This window comes from Ovis aries, chromosome 18 (assembly GCF_016772045.2).
Source record: "Ovis aries strain OAR_USU_Benz2616 breed Rambouillet chromosome 18, ARS-UI_Ramb_v3.0, whole genome shotgun sequence".
Taxonomy (NCBI): domain Eukaryota; kingdom Metazoa; phylum Chordata; class Mammalia; order Artiodactyla; family Bovidae; genus Ovis; species Ovis aries.
The window spans coordinates 62,953,296-62,973,418 of record NC_056071.1 but is presented as its reverse complement, the minus strand read 5'-3'; the positions used below and the strand labels follow the sequence as shown (position 1 = coordinate 62,973,418).

Below are 20,123 nucleotides of genomic sequence, written 5' to 3'. Positions count from 1 at the left end.
CGTGGCATAAATTATAAATAAAGACCAACAAAGCGAAAGCTCTGAGGCGCAATCTTATTACCACCTTGAAGGCGCTTGGTGTCATTTTTCTTCCAGTAAACATGTAAATCTGGTGTCCAAAACAATACAAGTTGCCTTACCCCATGGCTTATTTGCATGATTTTTAATGGCAAACAATAATAAAGTGTAACTGAATCCTCTCATCCTAAATTCATCTAGACGTCCCCGCAGAGAATGCATTCACATGCTCCCGTGTTCCCCGGGCAGCCGTGGGGCGGGGCTCTGCGTCCTGTGGGGCCTGAGAGCAAGCAGGCGGCCTGGGGAAATCAGGGTGAAAGCTATGGGGACGTGAAGGCCAATTCCACAGGGAACTCTGGACACCCCAAACCCTAACCCCGCGGTGCCCTTCCATCAACGTGTCCTGAGCAGGCAACCCCACCTCTGGGCCGCCACGTCCACAGCTAGAAAATGGGGCCACCCCCTTGCTTCCCAGAGCGGCAGGGAGGCTCAAAGAGAATTACGGTAATGGAGTAGAAGGTACAACGGCAGGCGCCGCCGGCCGGCTGCCTGTTCTCTCTCTCATCCTTTACCACCTGCCACCAAAATGTCCTGGTGTTGGAGCAAACAGGGCTTCAGACTCTTAAAAACAGTTAAGGCACAGCATGAGTGCTTCTCTCTGGTAGGCCGGCCAGGCCAGGCGTCTCAGCTGCACACGGGAGAGCACCCGGAGGCCCAGGACCCAAGCAGGCACGATGGACATCCAGAGATGCACAGACCAGTCCAGAAGTCTGGCGGGCCCTGGGGTCAGTGTGCAGAGGACGAGGCCTGGGCCACGCATGTCCAAGCAAACGCAGCTGCCCTGGGACCGCCATCTTGGCTTCGGCAGCTGCCCTGGCCTCAGCCTCGGCTGGCAACGAGACCTGTCCTAAGCTAGGCAGGGCTGGGCTGGGCCCCGGCCGGAGGAGAGCCCAAGCCAGATAGAGCTTCACACACCTGGGCTCCACCTCGCACCATGGGCTTTAGAGCGACGCGCCCAGCGTGGTTACCTGGGGAGGCTTTCCTGACCCACAAACTAAATGGGACGGGCTGGGCTTGTAAGCAGGCCTCTCCTCACCCCCTGCCACTACTTTCAAAGTCGACAAAATCTTCAGCAGCCTCCGTGGAGCATCGGCCCCCTCCTGCCTGGCTCACCTTTCCTTTTCATGGGTCCAGCCTCAGCACTCATGGGTCAGCCAGGCACGGGTTCAGCTTCTTAGGCCCACCCCAGGTCTTCATGGGGGCAGCCCTCATGGGACTGAGACCACTGCTAGGGCCCAAGAACCAGACAGGGGCTTGGGCTGGGGGGTGCTAGCCCCAGTGGCAGAGGGGCCTGGCCCTCCCTCCGGCTGCCTGGGCGGACTTGGCTCTGTCCTTCCTTTCTGGGATCTGAGGGACGGAGCAGCGGGACCCCCCCTCCTCAAGGTGGCCAGGAGGATAAACTGAGAATGTGCAGGAGAAGCACCTAGCCATAAACAACAGCCGTGATTATGACTCATGATCCAATCACTCGGCGCGCGCTCCTCAACGCTTCCCAAACGCTCGCACTCCACATCAGCCCCGAGCACTCCCAATTAATGAAAGAACAAATTAAACTGTCATTACTTTGGTTTAATTCTGTAATTAAAGAACTTCAGGAAGCGACAGGCTCTAAATAATGCATGCTTTCATCAAAAAAAAAAAAATAATAATAATGTTGAGTTCTGGGCAAAGAGGAAAAAAAACATGGTGGGGGGAAGCTTCGAGAAAAAGGAGAAGATCCGAGGCAGGAGCAATGATATGTATCCCCAAAGATCAGAGGGAACAATCAAGTGACAGCTGAAGGACTTAATTTGTTTTTGAATTAAGGCTTCAGCTATCACCGAACACAGGAAAATAGACGGCCCCCACCCCGGGCTCCCGCCCCACATCTGCCATCCGCAGAAATGGTGTCGGGAGTAATTCAATTGGTGGCTTTTCCAGTTGATGAGGCAGAGCACGGCAGTCGTTCTGACATCTGCTTGTGTGTGACTCTCCTTTTTATGTCAGTTCAGGGTGGGGGGAGAGCAATAAAGAAAGGGAAGGCGTGTAGCACGTGAATTTGGCTAAATGTGTGTCTCTCATCCAGCAGATCATGTGGCTGCCACATGTTACAGACCTAACAAGGTTGCCCTGGCAGGGGTGGATTCCTGAGTCAGGAGGACGTGATTCTAACCCAGCTCCGCTTTGCCCTGCCCTCAACCCCCCCTCCAAGCTAGTGCCTGTGGGCTGACAGCAGGGCTGAGTTAGGAACCAGCCGCCAGGCCTGCAACTTCAAATTAAATAACTTATTGAGATGTTTGCTTCTTGTTAGGCATTAATGTTTTCATAAATCTCATACGCGGGGTAATTGCAGTGTCCTGGTTCTCTGAATCACATAAAGAAATGGCTTTCAGACACGGCTCCCATTTAGGCTACTATTAGCTGCAGAACCCAAAGGATGAAATGTTATTAAATATAACTTTTTTTTTTCCCCCTGCAGTATCGCCAAGTTCCAAGAACAGCTTGGAGATTTCCCTGAAAAGGTTGGCAAATGTGCTTAGTACACAGAATAGCAGCTGCTTTATAAACTGCATACTTTTTATTAAATTACTGCCCCTGCAACATCCTGCCAGCCACAGGATTAAAAGGTAGAAGAGATTAAACTGATGGGAAAGGCTCCCAAGCAACAGGTCTAAGTAAGTCACAAGGGGTAAATCCCCTTCTAAGTCTCTGCAATGGCAGCGGGGGGCAGGGGCGGGGGCGGTCAGTTAGGGTTGGCAGGGGGCCAATATACAAAACTTTAATGACATGGACTCACTATTTCAAGGTTGAAATGGCAGTTATCCACATTGCTAGACATGTCATAATTTTCTTTTCTTTCCTTCTTTCCCCACCATGTACCCACCAGGGTACTCTGGATCTCACAGAATGCCTGGAACACAGTGTGCCATGCTAAGTCACTCAGTCGTGTCCAGCTCTATGCGACCCTATTGACTGTAACCTGCCAGGCTCCTATGTCCATGGGATTCTCCAGGCAAGAATACTGGGTTAGGTTGCCATGCCCTCCTCCAGGGAATCTTCCCATCCCAGGGATCAAACCCACGTTTCTTATGTCTCCTGCACTGGGAGGAGGTTTCTTTACCACTGAGGCTTCCCCGGTGGCTCAGGCGGTAAGGAATCTGCCTGCAATGCAGGAGACCTGGGTTTAATCCCTGGGTTGGGAAGATCCTCTGGAGAAGGAAATGGCTAACCACTCCAGTATCCTTGCCTGGAGAATACCATGGACAGAAGAGCCTGGCGGGCTACAGTCCATGGGGATGCAAAGAGTCAGACATGACTGAGCGACTAACACTTAGGACTTTGACTTCACCACAAGCGCCACCTGGAAAGCCCATGTGGCTCAGACGGAAGGCAGTAGGTGCCTAGTAAATACTGCTCAGTGACTGAGGGAACCCCCAGCAGAGAGGTGCTCGGGAAACACCTGATGAATCGCCCCACTGAGGGGCACTATGACCGTCCTATTCTCGCCGAGATGGGACCACTTCCTAACCCCCTCGCTACACAAGCTCGCTCCTCTTAGAGGAGGCCCCTGCCCTCTCCCAGCCCCTGCATAGCCACGTATGACCCTGCACAGCTGCCTGACACTCCCAAGAGGAGGCTTCTCGGCTCTAAGATGGGAAGCCAGGGTGGCGGCTTCCGCCCAGTGCTTGGCACCGTTGATGGGCGACTCTGCACCCCCACAAGCCCCGCTCCTCCACTGTCAGCAACCCCGTGGGATGCCCGCTGCCTGGTGCCCTGCCAGGACCAGCGGGTTGAGAGCTTTACTCCAAGTGCCACAGCCTTGACAGATGTGAGGCCATGATGACTGCTTCTGCTTTGCAGGTGAGGGAGCTGAGCACAGAGAGCCTCGGTGACTTTGGCAGCAGGCAAGGCAGCAGCAAGCCCATGTTGGTCTCCACTGAGCCCCCAGCCTGTCTGCAGGGCTGCACCAAGCCGCCCCCAGGGGATGCTCCTGCACACCATTCACTGCCCTCTCCAATTCACTCCCTTCCACATGCCCTGACGCTGCTTCCACCTCCACCTGGAAGGCCCCCGAGGTTGAGTTCTGCCTCGTGAGGGGATGCCCTCCCTTTGGGACCCGCGTCAGCCCCGTGCCGCCGTCCCTCCTCTCCCAGCCGTGAGGGCAGTCCCAGTCCTGCTCCCAGCACCTGGGCCACACAATTGCTCCCATGGACGTCTACCCATCCCCCCCTGCAGGGATAGCTCCTTGGAGGGGTGGGGACCCCAACCTGCCGCTCTGTACATCTCGGGACCCACTGCGAAGCAGGGCCCCAGCTAACGCCTGGCGCTCAATGAACAGAGTGCCTTCTGAGTGTCCATCATGACGCTAGTGCCAGAACATTTTGAGAACCTGAGCCAGGAAGCAGAGCCTGGGCTCCCAGGCCTGCTTTCAAGACCAACTCAGGCAGAGCTCGGTGTGCCTTGCTTGATGGAATCGATGAGCAGGAAGTAAACACAAGGCTGCTCATTGCCTCCAACGTGGAAGCCTCACTCGGAAGGTCAGGGACCAGGCACTTTGACACAAATTCAGCAGCAGCGTCTTTAATCATTTCAGGGTTAATAAAAAAAATGTCAATTACATTTGTCATCATGGCCACCCTGGGGGAACAATCCAGGCGCAGACAATCTCTGGTCAAATGACAGCCGGGTCTGCTTGTCACACGTCCCTCCAGCTGCCTCACTGACGAGTTAATCGAGTTGGTTACCTCCCTCCTGGCCTGTCCCTTCGTAAATAATCAGTGGTAATATGGATCTTCCAAATAATCTGACCTGAGAATTGCTGCTCCAGCTCACCCAAAATGAGAAAAGGGGACAGAAACAAGGACTGAGCCTCCAGATGCCCTGGAGGGTGGGGGCCACCTGGAGAGCTGGGCAGGGCACAGCCCCGGACGCACGAGCTTCTCCCGCCTCAACGGGCCGGGGCCTGTCCTTCCATCCCTGCGTCCTTCAGCGCCCACTGTGGTCCCCTGCCCCAGAGAGCTTACCCTGTATCACACTGGCCAATCTCCATGGCCCCCATGACCTTACGAGGGGTCCCACCCTACCCCACTTATATAAGCTGGCCAACGGTGGCTGAGAACGGACTGAGCAGCAGGCCCCAGTGGGGCTCAAACCCAGGTGTCTGGCAGCAGCCCGCTGCCGGTGGCCGAGGGGCTCCTGAGTGCGGCTGCCTGTCTGCATTTTTTGAGAGCAGCTATTTTGCAATCAAGGAATTCCTGCACAAATTGCCAGGTGCAAACGCATCCAAGAGGAAAACGCTCCCCTGGTATAAACTGACACTTAACACACAAAGATAGGAATGAAGCCAGGTTGAAATGGAATAAGGAAAACATTGCTTTCTACCCCAGGACTACACCAAATGCTCTGAAACCATTAAATTTGCCTAAATTAAGCGTTCTATCTTTATCAGAGAATGACTTGAAAATGACTGTTCAGGGACTGTTACGCACATTTGTTTTTAAACAATGGATCCTCTCCTTGACATAAACCTGGCCTCGGGCCAAATGTCAGGGGTCCTCGTTCCCCTAGCCCCAACCAGAAGTGAAGCTTGAATGAACCTCTCGGCTTCACACCCACCCCGCCCCCCCGAAGCACAGAATATGCTGTGCTGGTCCTGTCCCCAGCCCCGGCAACGTGCTTCACAAAGGAGAGGCATTTCTGTCACCAGAATCTCAGACGTTCAAGATCGCTTTTATTTGCAGAGAAAACATGAGGAGTATGAAGAATATATACAGCTATTTCCTGGACTCATTTTAAAGCTGCTGCAACTCAAAGGGTTAAGCTGAGTGGGGCGGTGGGGGGGGGGGTGGCTGCTCCTCGGAGACCACTGCTAATTTCTCCAACTCACTGTCATGTAAAATGCGTCCCCCGCCCCCACGAGGCGATCAGGGGCTTCCCGACTGCCCTTCCGGAGAGTTCTGTCTCCAGTGAGACATCCAGATGACACTTTCTCGACAGCCCAGCAGTCATTAGGTTTGCAAGTTAACTTCCATGAGACAGGCGAAGGCTCTTATTTTGATGGCTTCCCTCCATTTGGGCAATTTTATCCCCTTCATAAACACTAATGGCTCTTGAATACCTGCTGTGGGTGTGGTGTGCTGTGCCAGGCTGAAGTGCACAATGCCACACAAAATGCCATCGCCTGAGTCACCGTCTCCATTGGCAGTCAGCTCCGTGACACACAGGAGCCTGGGACTGAGGCAACTTCTCGGCCGTGGCAACGAGCAGGTTTCCAGAGGGCAGGGCTCCTCAATGCAGGGCCCGCCGCATGACAGACACTGCCAAGTGCCTCCCACATAGCATAGGTAATCCTACAAAAAAAAAAAAAACCAGGAAGTTTCACAATGCCCACTCACTCACTTATGGTAGAAGAGTGATGGTCAGAGGGGAGGCCTGGCTCGGGCTCGGGCTCAGAGTTAGAAAGGGCCCGGGAAACCGAAGCCCAATTCACCTCCGTACCAGCCCTCACCTCGGTCTACAGGAAGGGGCCACTTCCACCAGCAGGTGGTCAGTCATGTGCTGGCAGAAATGCAGACGCTCCTCCCGGCCCGACTGCACACTCCCCACCGCCAACCCCTGCACCAGGAGTCATAGAAAGAATGGCAGCCTTGGACCCAAGGACTCCAAGTTCAAACCCCTGGCTCTGGCTCCCACCAGCTCCGTGACCAGGCTCAGCACCACCCCGTTTCCAGCCTGAGTTCCCTCAGATGTAAAGTAAAGGAAATGCAGCAAACTTGAACTTCAAGGGGTGGTTGAGAAGATTAAATGAGATTAAAGGAGATAACATATGCAAAGCCACTCAACCTGTCTCTTCTTCCTAATCAGCTGGGGATGAAAGAGCATAAGCCTCAGCTCTAATTCCAAATCCCACCTCTCAGACTGAACCACGGGATGCCCTGAGCTCAGGGCAGCACCTCGCTGGGCCTCCCTGGGCTGGCTGGCTCCCCCTCGCCACCATTCAGGCGGTGCACGGGTTAAGGAGACTGTGTCTGGCAGGGAGTGGGCGCTCAATAAAAGCTCATTCAATTCAATTTGACTTAATTAAAAAACCCTACTCATAGCCTCGAGAATGGCAGGAGCGCAGAGGGCTAAAACTACAAACTCAAATCCATCTGAAGCCCATAAATTTTATATCCTGCCGATGAATGCATTTTCTTATTAAGCAACAATATTATAAACCACTTCTGAATTCCTGGCAATGTTTAACAGTCATATCTTCATCGGGCTAAAAGCGGTTGTCAAATCACAAAGAACTTGAAGGGGTTCTAAAAGAACTGATGAAAAGGAATAACTGAAACCAAGTTTACTGAACAAATCAAATTATTTCACTGCTGTGCCTCACTTTGCAAAGCTTCTCCAAATTACACTTCATTATGAGACTCAGAAATTAGACACCAGTAACAAAATGAGAAAGCCAGAACGCATAAATATTTACACAATCGTCAGAATGATATTCTTCTGTGCAAATCCACCTACTACTTTGTTTATTCTTATTAACTCAAGTTTAGAAATGGGACAATCGTTTGAAACAGGGCCCTGGGGATTTCTCTCCCTGACTCAAATCACTTCTTTTTTTCCTTTTGAGAAAACAATGGTGCATCAGGAGAAAAGAGAGAGAAGGCAGGGGAGAGTGGGGTGGCCACTCCCCAGAAGCCCCTTCGAGCTTCAGCGGTTGGCTTGGGACTCGGAGCAGCTCTGCAGATGTATACACTGATGAGGGCACCTCTCTTCTCCCACTGAGGGAGCCCCACCAGGGCTGTAGGTGGCCATGCAATGGAAACAGCGGGCTAGCAGAGGGCAGCAGACGATTGCTTTGGGGTGGAACGGTAAGAGGGATCGCAATCAGAACAGTAGCAACTAATGACCACGTGCCAAGGTGCCAGGCAGGACACACAGCATCCCACATCCCCACAAGAGCTCTCTGCAAACGGGAACACACTCTCCCAACTTGGAGATAAGGGAACCCAGGTGCCAGAGCCAGCAGCCACCTCATTCAAGCCCAAACAGCCTGTGAGCGCCAGAGCCAGGGTACCGGCCCAGCTCTGGGTGGCTTCTCCTGGCGCACGAGTACCATGCGCTGGGTGCTGACACCACAGGTACAGCAAACACCCGGCAAACGGGCGCTGGATGTTTCCATGGAGGTGGGTCTTGCGGAAGCCAAGGAGAAAGCGGGGCTGAGTCTGGATGGCGGTAGAAATGTTGGAGACCTGCTCTCTGTAGCCAGGTGTTATGCCAGGAGCAGGGCCAGTGACTGCGCTAGTCCTGGACAGGGTCCCAGGGTTGAGTTTCACCGCCTCCTTTCTTACTGCGGTCGTCAGCCTGCAGCCACACGAATCAAGCCTTCATTCATTCATTCATTCATTCAGTGAGCAGGCACTGGGCCCCTGCTCCAGCTCCTGCCCATGCCAAGCACTAGGGGGGGGACCCAAATGGCTGAGGCCCAGCCCAGCCGTAAAAGGCCTTCTGTGCTTCACCAGGCAAGACTCGAACTGTTGTGTCACATGTTCCAAGACAGAAAAGCAGAACAGATGCTTCAGCACATGGGGCGGTGGTGCAGGGGCGACCGAAGGCAGAGCTGAAGGCAGAGCGATCCGGTGCCCTCGGGCCGCGTCCCCGCTCCAGGGGAGGGGCGGGGACCAGGACTTCCTCTTCTGCACCTCCAGGGCCAGCGTCCCAGCTCCAGGGGCAGGGACCAGGACTTCCTCTTCTGCACCTCCGCCCGCATCCCAGCTCCAGGGGCTGCGGGCAGGGACCAGGACCTCCTCTTCTGCACCTCCGGCCCGCATCCCAGCTCCAGGGGCGGGGCGGGGACCAGGACTTCCTCTTCTGTACCTCCAGGGCCAGCGTCCCAGCTCCAGGGGCTGGCGGCAGGGATCAGCACTTCCTCTTCTGCACAGGCGACTCCTGGTCAGACACTCGTAAGTGGGACACAACCCCAGGAATGACCCATCCACGTGGCACGAGGGAGACCGATGTTCCCTTCTCCTCTCCTTGGGGATAAAGGCCCCCTTGCCCTGAGACAATGGACACCCAACACAGAGGCTGCCCAGTGGGCCTGGAGGGGAGCTCAGGCCACAGTTCACGGCCACACTGCCTCATGGTGCCGATTGTCTGGCGGGGAAGTTAGGATAACAAAAGTATCGGTCGGCAAATCCATGGAGACACCATTAAGATGCCATTAAAATACCATTAAAACATGTAAGCTCAGTGTAAAACTATTTCATTGCAAATTATACTGCTGTAAAATAAACAAAGGAAATGGATTCCAAAAAGCATTAGAGTAACATTAAAGCAAACAGAACCCCTCTATCAAGTACAGGAGAAGTCTAAGCAAGAAAAGCACACTGAGCCAGCACGCTCAGCTCATCCAGCTGAGCCCAGACTCGGCAATAAGCCCTGCGTTCCAGCCGAGCCTCAGTCTCCAACTCGCTGTGTGACCCTCCACGCGCGTTTCACCTCTCTGAGCCCCAAGATCCCGTATGGAAAACATGCTGCGCTGATGAGAGGGTTAAAAAGGATGAGAGGAGAGACAGAAAGTTACACACTCAGACATTCCACATCTCAAGCTCACATGGCCGGCCAGAAGAGTTGGGAAGTGACGCCCAAGTCTGGGCTCTGAGCATCTGCACTCGTCTGAGAAGAGCTCGCCCTGGGGCTGGTGGTACAGAGAAGCCACCTGAAGCCCTGGAAGACGCAAGATCTATGCACTGTGAGCTCCATCCACAGCCTGAGTCCCCCTCCTCCAGGCCCTCGTTGGCTCACAGGCATCTCCTGCACTGTCTCGTTTCTCCCTGGAAGTCCAGCCACCAAATCTCACTCAAGAGCCTCTCTTGGGTGACCCAGGGCCTCGTGTTCTTCCTTGAGGGGCTGGAAGAGCCCATCTGGACTGGACGCCTCTGGATGAGGTCTGGGCAATGCACTCCTGTTCACTGCATTAACCTCACTGCCCAGCCAGTGAGCAAATGAATCAGTGAATGCCCAGCTGCTCACTCGTCCCATGTGGCGGGGGCAGGTTGGGTCACAAGAGTCACCCCTGGACCAAAGGCCCACTCCGGCTTAGAGAGCAACTCTTTCAGAAGCCTCCAAACTATTCGGATTACATATCACTATCACTTTATTAAAATAAAAAAAATTTTTTGAGCACACAACTTTGACTACATAAATACTATTCTACCCATACATTAGACACATTATAAAACACTCACACACAGGACTTTCAGAAGCATAATGTGAAAAGTAGCTGTAAGTGGAGCATTCAGCAGTTTCTCCTGGGTTACCCTCCCTGCTCCAGGATCCTCTGACCTGGCACCCAGGGATATGGCTTCCCGAGCGGCTCAGTGGTAAACAATCTGCCTGCAACGCAGGAGCCACGGAAGACACAGGTTCGGTCCCTGGGTTGGGAAGATCCCCTGGAGAAGGGAATGACTACCCATTCCAGTATTCCTACCTGGAGAATCCCATGGATATAGGAGCCTGGTGGGCTACAGGCCATGGAATCACAAGAGTCGGACACGACTGAGCAACTGAGCAGGCATGCCGGCTGTGAGACGGGGCAGGGCTGGAAAGAGGGTAGCTGGGATACGGAAATGGTGTTGGGGGGTGGGGAAATGCTTCTCTACACAGAACTTTTCTGTATAGATTTGACTTTTATACACGTTAGTGGTTTACACTGAAGGAAAGGAGGAAGGAAAGCAGGGAGAGAGGCAGGGGAAGGGAAGAAGGGAAAGTAGAGCAGAAAGAAAAACAAGCACACTGAATGGTATTTCAAACAAACAACAAAATTACACTTGAAAGGGACAGCGGAAAAGAACTTAGCTCAAGGAACCTCTAAATGTTTGGACAATATGCCCTCAGGCTACAGGCAAAAAAAAAAAAAAGGAACTCCAATAATGTATTCAAATTAATAGGGTTTTTGTGTTTGTTTTTTTTTCAGAGGTTAACAATTCTGAAATGGTGTTTTGACATTCTAGAAATAAGCAAGTAAATAAATATGTTGTGAAAATAGGAGTCAAGTTTCACATCACTGGAGAAGGGAGACGCAAATACGGAAATGGAAAAGGGCAGAATGAACTTCACGGTACTGGGTGGGAGGCAGACGAATCCGCGTGAACTCGAGGGTTTCGCAGTAGGAGTGGGTAGAGGTATACATGGATACACGCGTGTGTAAATCTACCGATCCGTCTTCTGAGAGGCACTGGCAGCCCAGCACTAGCGAGCACACTGAAAACCCGAACACTGGCTTCTATACACCTTTCTCCAGTGAAAGAAGGCAGAGGTCCTTAGAGGTCCTTTGCAGACAGCTCCTTGGAGACAGGGCAAAGACAGAGGAAGACAGGCCTGGGATATGCTGCTGAGTCAGAACATAAGCAGGTATTCAAAGAACAGTGGAGACATCTCAAATGAACATGGGAGCCAGCTTGAAGGAGCTTCCACCAGTCAGATGGTAAAAACAGATTAGAATTTATTAAAGTAAGAGTTCGTGAATCCACACTGATATAAAATAAACAGACTATGGGGCGGGGGGCTCTTTATAGTAGGAGGAAATGATAGGCTCAGAAGTCACCGTTTTCCAACCACCATCATAGAAATTGATAATCAGAGGAAACACCAGTTCAGTTCAGTTGCTCAGTCATGTCCGACTCTTTGCAACCCCATGGACTGCAGCACGCCAGGCTTCCCTGCCCATCATTAACTCCCAGAGCTTGCTCAAACTCACGTCCATCGAGTTGGTGATGCCATCCAACCATCTCATCCTCTGTCAGAGGAAACATCAATGGACATGAAAACTGGTGGGTAAAAGGTGAGGAATAACAGGCTATTTGCATAGTCTCAAAGTGTCTCTCTACACGATACTTCAGCATGACAAAAGGTAAAACCATAACTACACTGGAGAGACCTGGCAGACAACTCCCTAACCAAACCATCACAGCCAGGATCTCCAACAACAGGACTAATTGACAGCATGTGCCTCCCGATGTGGGGGACCAAGCAGGACACAACAGCACCCCTGGGACACTCCTACCACAAAGTCCACAGCCTGAATCTAACCATGAGGGAGCACCGGACACACCCAAAATGCAGAACAGGCTACAAAACACCTGGCCTGTCCTCTTCAAACACATGACTGTCATGAAACACGGAAATTGTTCTAAACTACAGGAGATGGAAGAGACAGGACAAGGAAGGCGACAGGTGAGCTTGAAGTTTCTTTTGCTACAAAAGACATCCTTAGGACACTGTCGAAAAAAAAATCTCCACCAGGTGTGCTATAGGAAATTAGATAATAACGTTGTTTCAATATAATTTTCTTGATTTTGATAAATGCACTGCCGTTATGGAAGAGAATTTGTTGTTTTTAAGAAACCTACATTGAAGTATTTAAGGAGAAAGGACCATCAGACCGTAACTTACTCAAGTGGTTCAGGGAAAAAACGCACCTACGGATGAGTATAAGAATGCACACGCGTGTTGCTGCTGCTGTTGCTTGGCTGCCAAGTCGGGTCTGACTCTTTTTTGACCCCATGGATCGTAGTCTGCCAGGCTCCTCTGTCCACGGGATTTCCCAGGCAAGAATACTGGAGTGGGTTGCCATTTCCTTCTCCAGGGGATCTTCCGGACCCAGAGATTGAACCCTCATCTTCTGCATTGGCAGGCGGATTCTTTATAGCTGAGCCACCAGTGAAGCCCAGTATGCATATACATCTGTATCTCGAGAGAGAGACTATAAAACGGCACCAGCAGCATTTGGGGAATCTGGGTAAAGCATGTCTGGGAAACTTCTGTACTACTCACACAACTTTTCTATAAGGCTGAAATTATGTCAAAACTTTTAAAAAAGGAAGGAGAAAGGAGAAAATAATTTTTGTTTTTTCTTTTTGCAGGCTGGTAAAAGTTGGTGGCATCTGCAGGTGGCGGTCTCTCGGCAGGCTATGCTCGGGGGAGACTTTGGCGCTGTGACAGTACGCTTTCTGAAAATCACTAATGAGAGGGGTCGACTCTCACAAGTGGGGTAATATCCACTTATTACGTCTTCTTTACCGCTGGTGTTTCTAAAGATACTTTCCTTTTCATTTCCTCCCTTTCTTTCCTTTCTTTTCAAATGGCTACCTCTGGCAGGCATCCTCACCTGAGTGAGATGAGAATAAAACACCAGAATTCTCCTCAGCTCTCCCATTTCCAACACTGTCATAATCCGCAGCTCACGGATGCTGAAATCAAGATGCGCGTGGGGTAACAGATCTACCGCACAGAAAAAACTCAAAGAAGAGAAGTGCTCATCCTGGAGGGAGAGTCCCAGAGGAGGTTCTAAACAGAAATGTGCTTTCTCCGGGCCAAATAGCTCTCCAGCTGTCAGAGGCTCTCACATCATCCTCAAAATTAATTCAGCTCTTACGGATGTTTTTTCCCCCCAATACATAAAGAGGGAGACTTTAATAAATAATCCTTTAACTGCTTTCATCAAATGTGTATTACTTTTAATTCGTATTAAACAAAACCAAACGAAAAACCAATTTCTTTCAGTTAACTAGGGAATTGAAGTACCTTGCCAGGCAGTTATATGATTCCAGAAAAAAAAAAATCCTTTAGAAAATATAATTAAGTCTAAATGTTCTAAAGCCACTAGTCTTACCCAAAGTTGTTTTATTATCTGAAGCTCCAAGGATACAGATACCCAAATCAATCCCTGTCAATATTTTAATGTCATGCATTAATTAGCCACGCTAATAAAAGAAGAATGCACCTCAGGATGAATGGCAGGGGCCAAAGGGAGTAACAGGTCAACCAGCTGAGCGAAATGGCCTTGATTTAAGCCTGTGAGGCTGGTTAATATGTCCTTCCATTGACTCACTCACTCACTCATTCCGGAAACCCCAGCCGTGGAGACCCAAAGCAGGCCAGAAGGGGGGTCAATGGTTTGCTCCCGCAGGCTGAGGCCAGGGGCACTTCAGAGCGGGCATCTCCTAGGCCCCTCCCCGCCTGCTAAAAGGGTGCTTGCCAGGTAGGGTGCCCGAGGAGCGAGCCCGATCTGTGCAAACCCACACAGCCTGGTCATCCCAGGACTGTCCTAAGCTCAGCAGGGCCTGGACCCCCTCACTGGCTCACCTACACAGGTCACAGGTCCCCTCGACACCTCCGTGTCCTCACCTACCAGCTTCCCTCCAGACTTGGCGGAAGCAGCCAGTGCAAGAAGCATTACATGGGTCATAGGACCCTACAACTCTTTCTCAGTTGAGTCAACGTCCTTTTAGGGAGTAACCACCTGTGCCGGGCACAGTACGTGCTGGCCATAAAACTGTCAAACTCCGTGCGCTCCTGGAGCTAATTACTCAAAAATAAGGCATTATGATTAGCAAAGACACTAAGAATTTGGGTCTCACAGTACATGGCCCCATTAGCATCCTCCTCCCACCCTGGCCAAGCCTGGCGTCTCTTCCACTTCTCCAAGAGGGTCAGGATGTCAGAGACTGAGGATCTGGAGGTGGCTCAGATGAAAGGGCGGAGGTGGGCCTGCCCTCCCGCCTCACACCTGACGCTGGCCGATGGTCACGACGTGCCCTCCTGTGAACACACACCACTCCCCGGGGCCTCACGGTCTTCAGGATTTGGCGAGAACCTTTGGGCCCGATTCCATCTCACCTAAGACCTTCCAGATTCAAATGCAATGAGTGCTCACTGAGCAGCCCCCACCGTGTGTCAGGCAATGTGCTAAGCCTGTGGTAGGCTGAATTGCATCCCCCAGATTCATATGTTGAAGCCTCAACCCCCAGGGTGGCTGTATTTGGAGAAAGGGCTTCTAAGGAAGTCAATACGATTAAATCGGGTTACAGATGTCCCTGGCAGTCCAGTGGTTAAAACTCTGAGGTCCCAATGCAGGGGGTACAGGTTTGATCCCTGGCAGGGGAATTAAGATCCTGCACACTGCGTGGCATGGCCAAAAGTAAAGGTTCCGTGGGCTCCTAACAGCGGGGCTCCGACCTGATAGCATTTGTGTCCTCGTAAGAGACACGAGACAGCCTGCTTGCGCTCTTTCAATGCAGCAGAAAGAGCCACGTGAGGATACAGCAGGAAGGCGGCTGTCCACGTCCCAAGGGAAAACCCTCCCCAGACACCGACCCTCAGCACCTTGATCTTGGACTTCTAGTCTCCAGAGCAGTGAGAAAACAAATTTCTGTTGTGTGAGCCACCCAGTCCGCGGTATTCTGTCACAGCAGCCCAAGCAGACTAAGACATGGCATTTCACATACATCACTGGGTTGAATCCTTCATTTTCTTAGGCTCCGAGAAGCTGGATGTGTAGGACCGTGAAGGCCTCCCCCAGGCCACAGGGGCCTTGTTTATAAAAGGCATCTTGACAGATAAACAATGGATTCTCCTGCAAGAGGACAGGCTTGTATCTGAACCCCTCGAGCTCCTGAGACCCCAGGGGATGGCTCCATGTCTTTCCTTCCACTCTGGGTCCCGCTCACGGGCTGGTAGGTCGGTCTCCTATGAGCCCCAAGCGATGGGAGCAAGCAAGGCCCCCTTCCCTCTGCTGTGCTACCCTGCCCCCACACCTCCCTGGTCCCCAAGGAGAGCAGGAGCTGGTGACAAGCTGACGGTCAGAGTTCTAGAAGGTGGGCGGGCCACGTCAGGGAGAACAGCAGGGCAGTGGGGACAGCCCTGCTCTGCAGCCCAGATCAAAGCCTGAGGACAAAAAATACAAAGTGCCAAATGGAAAAACAAAATGTCCTAAAGTTTCACAAATGAGTACCTGCGGCTTGGTAAGAAGTTTCCAGTGACAGCATCACTCACTGATTCAATAAGTGCAGGGTCTGAAACGACTTAGGTGGAAGTGAAGCTGACACGCTCTGGAAAACTCTATTAGATGACTCAGAGTGGCCCGGGGGAGAGCGATGACTCGGGTGCCAGAGACGCGAGAGAAAGCTCGATAATACTGCTTCGTGAAAGGCGAGAAGAGAAAAAACCAATATCATGAAATAAATACACATGAGATTTTAAATATAAATGTGCAGCTAAATTAAACTTACAAAGTAGAATAAAACTAAGGTGCAGTACTTTTGAAAGGGGTGTCGGATTAAAAAAGAAAAAATTACACGCACACCCCCTGGGTTCAAGAGAAGTGAGGGGGCTAGTCCCGGGGGCAGCTGCAGGCCTGGCGCTGCACAGGAAGCAGCCATGGGGAGGGGTCTGCCCGCCGGGAGGGGCACAGGACCGAGGGCTCAGAGGGCAGGCGCCCTCCGAGGTGAGGGGACGGAGCCCAGAGGGGCCGGTGAGGACTCCACGCTGGCCACCCCCCACCACGCTGGAGCCTGGTGGTCCCAGCCTCCTGCCCCTGGACCCTACAGCCCAGGTCACCCTTGCCGTCTGTCTGGGGGGCCTAGCTGGTGTCCAGGGTCCCACGGCACAGCCTCCAATCTCATGGCAGGAGCACACATTAGAGGTTTCCTCAGGAGGGAGACATGGCCTTGGGAGGCACTCCCCATGGAGCCAGGCTGGGGAAGGAATGGGAGACGCCTCCCACCTAGGTCAGGGTGGGGGCGGGGGGTGGGGTGGGCTGGGGGGTCAGCAGAGTCCCCACAAGCGCCGGCTGGCCATCGGGGCAAGGAAGCCCACTCCCGCCCACAGGCCCCACCTGGCTGCCTGCTCAGCGCCCTCTCCTCCAAGGAGAAGCAGCAGGAAGGAGCCGTGGACCCGGAGTCAGGAGGCCAGAGCCGCAGCCCCTGTCCCTGCCCTCAGGGTCCCGCCAGGTGGGCAGGGAGAGGAGGCTGGTCCGAGTGCCTCACAGCAGCCCGCCCGCCCGCCCACCCAGCACTCTTGCCAGGAGTCATTTTTCTCCCCACGGCCACAGCCCCGACACCCCTGAACTTGTCCTCAGAAACAGGCTATTTTTCCCTCGGTGGTGAAAGATGTCAAGAGATAGGGCCGGTTTAATAAAGGAAGTGATGACTGGGAGCCGGTGGGCATCCTTCACCCACACGCCACCTCCAGCTCCTGCCTCGCGACCCCCGCTCGCACACTGACAGCTACCGCAAGTCACCTGGGGCACCAGGTGTGGCTCCTCAACACCGACAAAGCGCCTGCTGCGTGGTGCCTGCCTTGTGCACACCGGGATGCCACCGCGAGCCGGACCCGCGCCCCCGCCCCGCAGTTAACCGAGGGGACGCCGTGCGGGAGATGGCAGACAAGGGCAGGGAGGGAGGAGATTCGGGGGTTGTGGGGACACGCTGGGAGGGGGCGCCCTTCCTAGTAGGAGGGGGGGATCTTGGGGAATTACTCGGTGAGGCCGCTCAAGGGAAGAGGGAGGCCCAGGAGGCCCCAGGGGCCCCGGGAGCAATCAGGACTCTTCGGAAGACAGGCGAGCCTCTGCAGGGCCTGAAGCGAGACTGGAGCCACCGAGGACCTGGGAGCCCCTCTGTCGGCGAGTTCACCAGGTACCGTGGCCAGGCGGGGCCCGGCTGGCAGGGGAGGCTGCTCTGGGGGCAGGGCGCACCCCCATCCTCCATGTGCGACTGCCCAGGCCCACGCCTGGCACCCAGCGGGTCCCAGTAACTGGGAAGATGCTACGACAGACGTGTGGACCAGGCTGCCCCCCAGACGGCTGGGGCTCAGGCGACCGTGCGCTAGGATGGGCTTTGGGGAACACATCCTAGTGTGCGGGATGTGCACGTGGGATGAGAACCGCTAGGGAACTCACTATGACACCACCTCCGAATCCCGCGCAGACTCTACGCACAGCGCTTGACAAACGCTGCCTGGGTCCATGTCGGCGCCTGAGGCTTCTGACAGCTCCACACGCCCGCCTGAAATACCACGCCAGAGCGCCATTGTCTAAGATTCATGCTTTCTTCAGAGAACTTGGAGCACAAATTTATAACTTGTTGTCAAATAGATGTCCACTGTTCTCTGGAAGGGCAATCCCATTTGGGGAAAAATAGCCAATAACTCTTCCGAGTTGGAAGACCATTCTCGGGTTGATTTCCCCAAGCACGGGGAGAAGAAAGGCAAAGCAAAGTGTAATTGCAGAAACAATAACCCTATAGACATAACCCAGTATCTTCCCCACACTGACTTTGCAATAATTTTGTGATGGATTCTCCCAGAAAGCTTAATTTGTACTTTTAACCACAAGAGTTAGTGGGCCAGAAAAAATTAATTCCCAGCATTGGCTCACGGAGAGAGAAATAAAGGCCTGTCTATTAATTTTTTTTAACCACCCCATGCGAAGCCCCAGAATGCATACGAGAGGTGACACCATGTGGAGAATAACCGGTGGCTGCTTGGTGCTGATACCAACCCACTTTGGGGTGGAAACATCAGCCCAGGCCCCGGGCAGGCTCCAGGTCGAACTCTGGCCCCATTCAACAGCCCTGGGCTCGCGTTGAGGTTTCCTTCCCCCCAGGCAGCACACCTGCCCGAAAGGAAGCCGAAATTGTTTTAATTCTGCCCCGAGCTCATTACCGGCAAAAGCTTTAGTAAACAGTCCGCACATTTCAGCCGGGGAACACTGTTAGATTAACAAAGACCCCCGAAATGAAGCCTGTCATTTTCGAGAAGTCTTTTTAAAACAAAAACCTGCCAAGGCCTTCATACAGCCTGCCGAGTACGCGTCAACACGGGTGATCTCAGCGTTGCCAGCCTGTGACAGCGCTTCCTAATGGGTTTCAGAGAGGCGCGCCGGGCTGCCAGGGACACTTACCATGAGACGCACGAGTCGGCTTTCAGCTGGGGTACCGTTCCCCCATCAAGCCTCGAATCGTCAACGCGAGCGGACAGGGAGGGTGGGGAGTTCTGGAATCTAGCCAATGTGAGTCCAAATCCTGGTCTCCCCGATTTTAGCTGTGCACCCCCTGGCAACACGTGTATATCCACCCAACCACTAAGCAGAGGGTGGGGGTCAGTCCCTGGGGAGGTGCAGGCCGGAGGGGCAGATGCACGGGCCGAGGAGGCGCCTCGCTGGGCCTCAGTTTCCCCACCAGCACAATGGCGCGAGTCAAATCCTGCTCTGCTTGACGGCGAGGTGCCTGGCAGACCTGGTCCCTCACAGGTGCACTCCAGGTGGTGACAATGTCAGCTGCTAAGGGGAGGAACCTGGGATCCGCCCAACCCCTAATCTCACGGACTAGGGAACCAAGACACAACCCCTAATCTCACGGACTAGGGAACGAGACCCAACCCTTAATCTCACAGACTAGGGAACAGATATCCAACCCCTAATCTCACGAACTAGGGAACAGAGACCCAACCCCTAATCTCATGGACTTGGGAACCAAAACCCAACACCTAACTCTCACAGACTAGGGAACAAGATCCAACCCCTAAACTCATGGACTAGGGAACAAGACCCCAGGTGGGAGGGCTATCCCAGAACCTGGGGTTCCAGGCTCCTGGGTGCAGGATGGGGGTCGGGGGGAAGGAGTGACTTTGAGACCCACAGGAGGTTGGGACCCTTGGCAAAGCATAGGCAAGTCTCACCTGGGTTAGCAGATAAGGAAGCCCCAGCGTCGGTAGTAGGTCCCCAATAACTCAGGACACGACCCGCTAACGCTCCTTAAGCAAATGAGGTCTCAGTGTGATCAGCATCATAGGCGCCTGCATTGCTTCGGCAAGATGCAAACTGTTAGGCTGTGAACAAGCCCGTCACAGAGACAGAACTAAGGCCCTGCCCTTGTTAGACTCGCGCCAGCACCTAGAATGCGGTGTGGAAACTCCACGGGCTCTGAAACTTGGCTCCCCGGAAGTGGGGTGGTCGTGGGAGTGCCCGGGCCTGGACGCTGCCACCCCACCAGCCTAGGAGCCCTTGCCAAATAGCTTCGGATGACACAGAGGCTCCACAAAGGTGCGAATGAACCACCCCAAAGCCTCTTCCCCCTGAAAAAAACAGATAATGGATTCTTCATCTACACACACACACACACACACACACACACACACACACACACACACACACACACACTCTCTCTCTCTCTCTCTCTCTCTCTCTCTCTCTCTCTCTCTCTCTCTCTCTCTCGGTTGGTAGAGGGCGAGCC

At 53.2% G+C, this 20,123-nt stretch overlaps 1 protein-coding gene and 1 long non-coding RNA gene across 5 annotated transcripts in view; both read right to left on the bottom strand.

The window, feature by feature from the left end:
• WDR25 (WD repeat domain 25) overlaps positions 1-20,123 on the bottom strand; it is a 145,778-nt gene that overhangs the window by 83,979 nt on the left and 41,676 nt on the right. The window lies entirely within an intron of this gene.
• Positions 5,769-20,123, bottom strand: part of LOC132658137 (uncharacterized) — a 33,018-nt gene continuing 18,663 nt past the window's right edge. The window contains exon 2 of the long non-coding RNA XR_009597274.1: positions 5,769-6,407. This is a non-coding gene — a long non-coding RNA (uncharacterized LOC132658137). The remainder of the gene's footprint in view (positions 6,408-20,123) is intronic.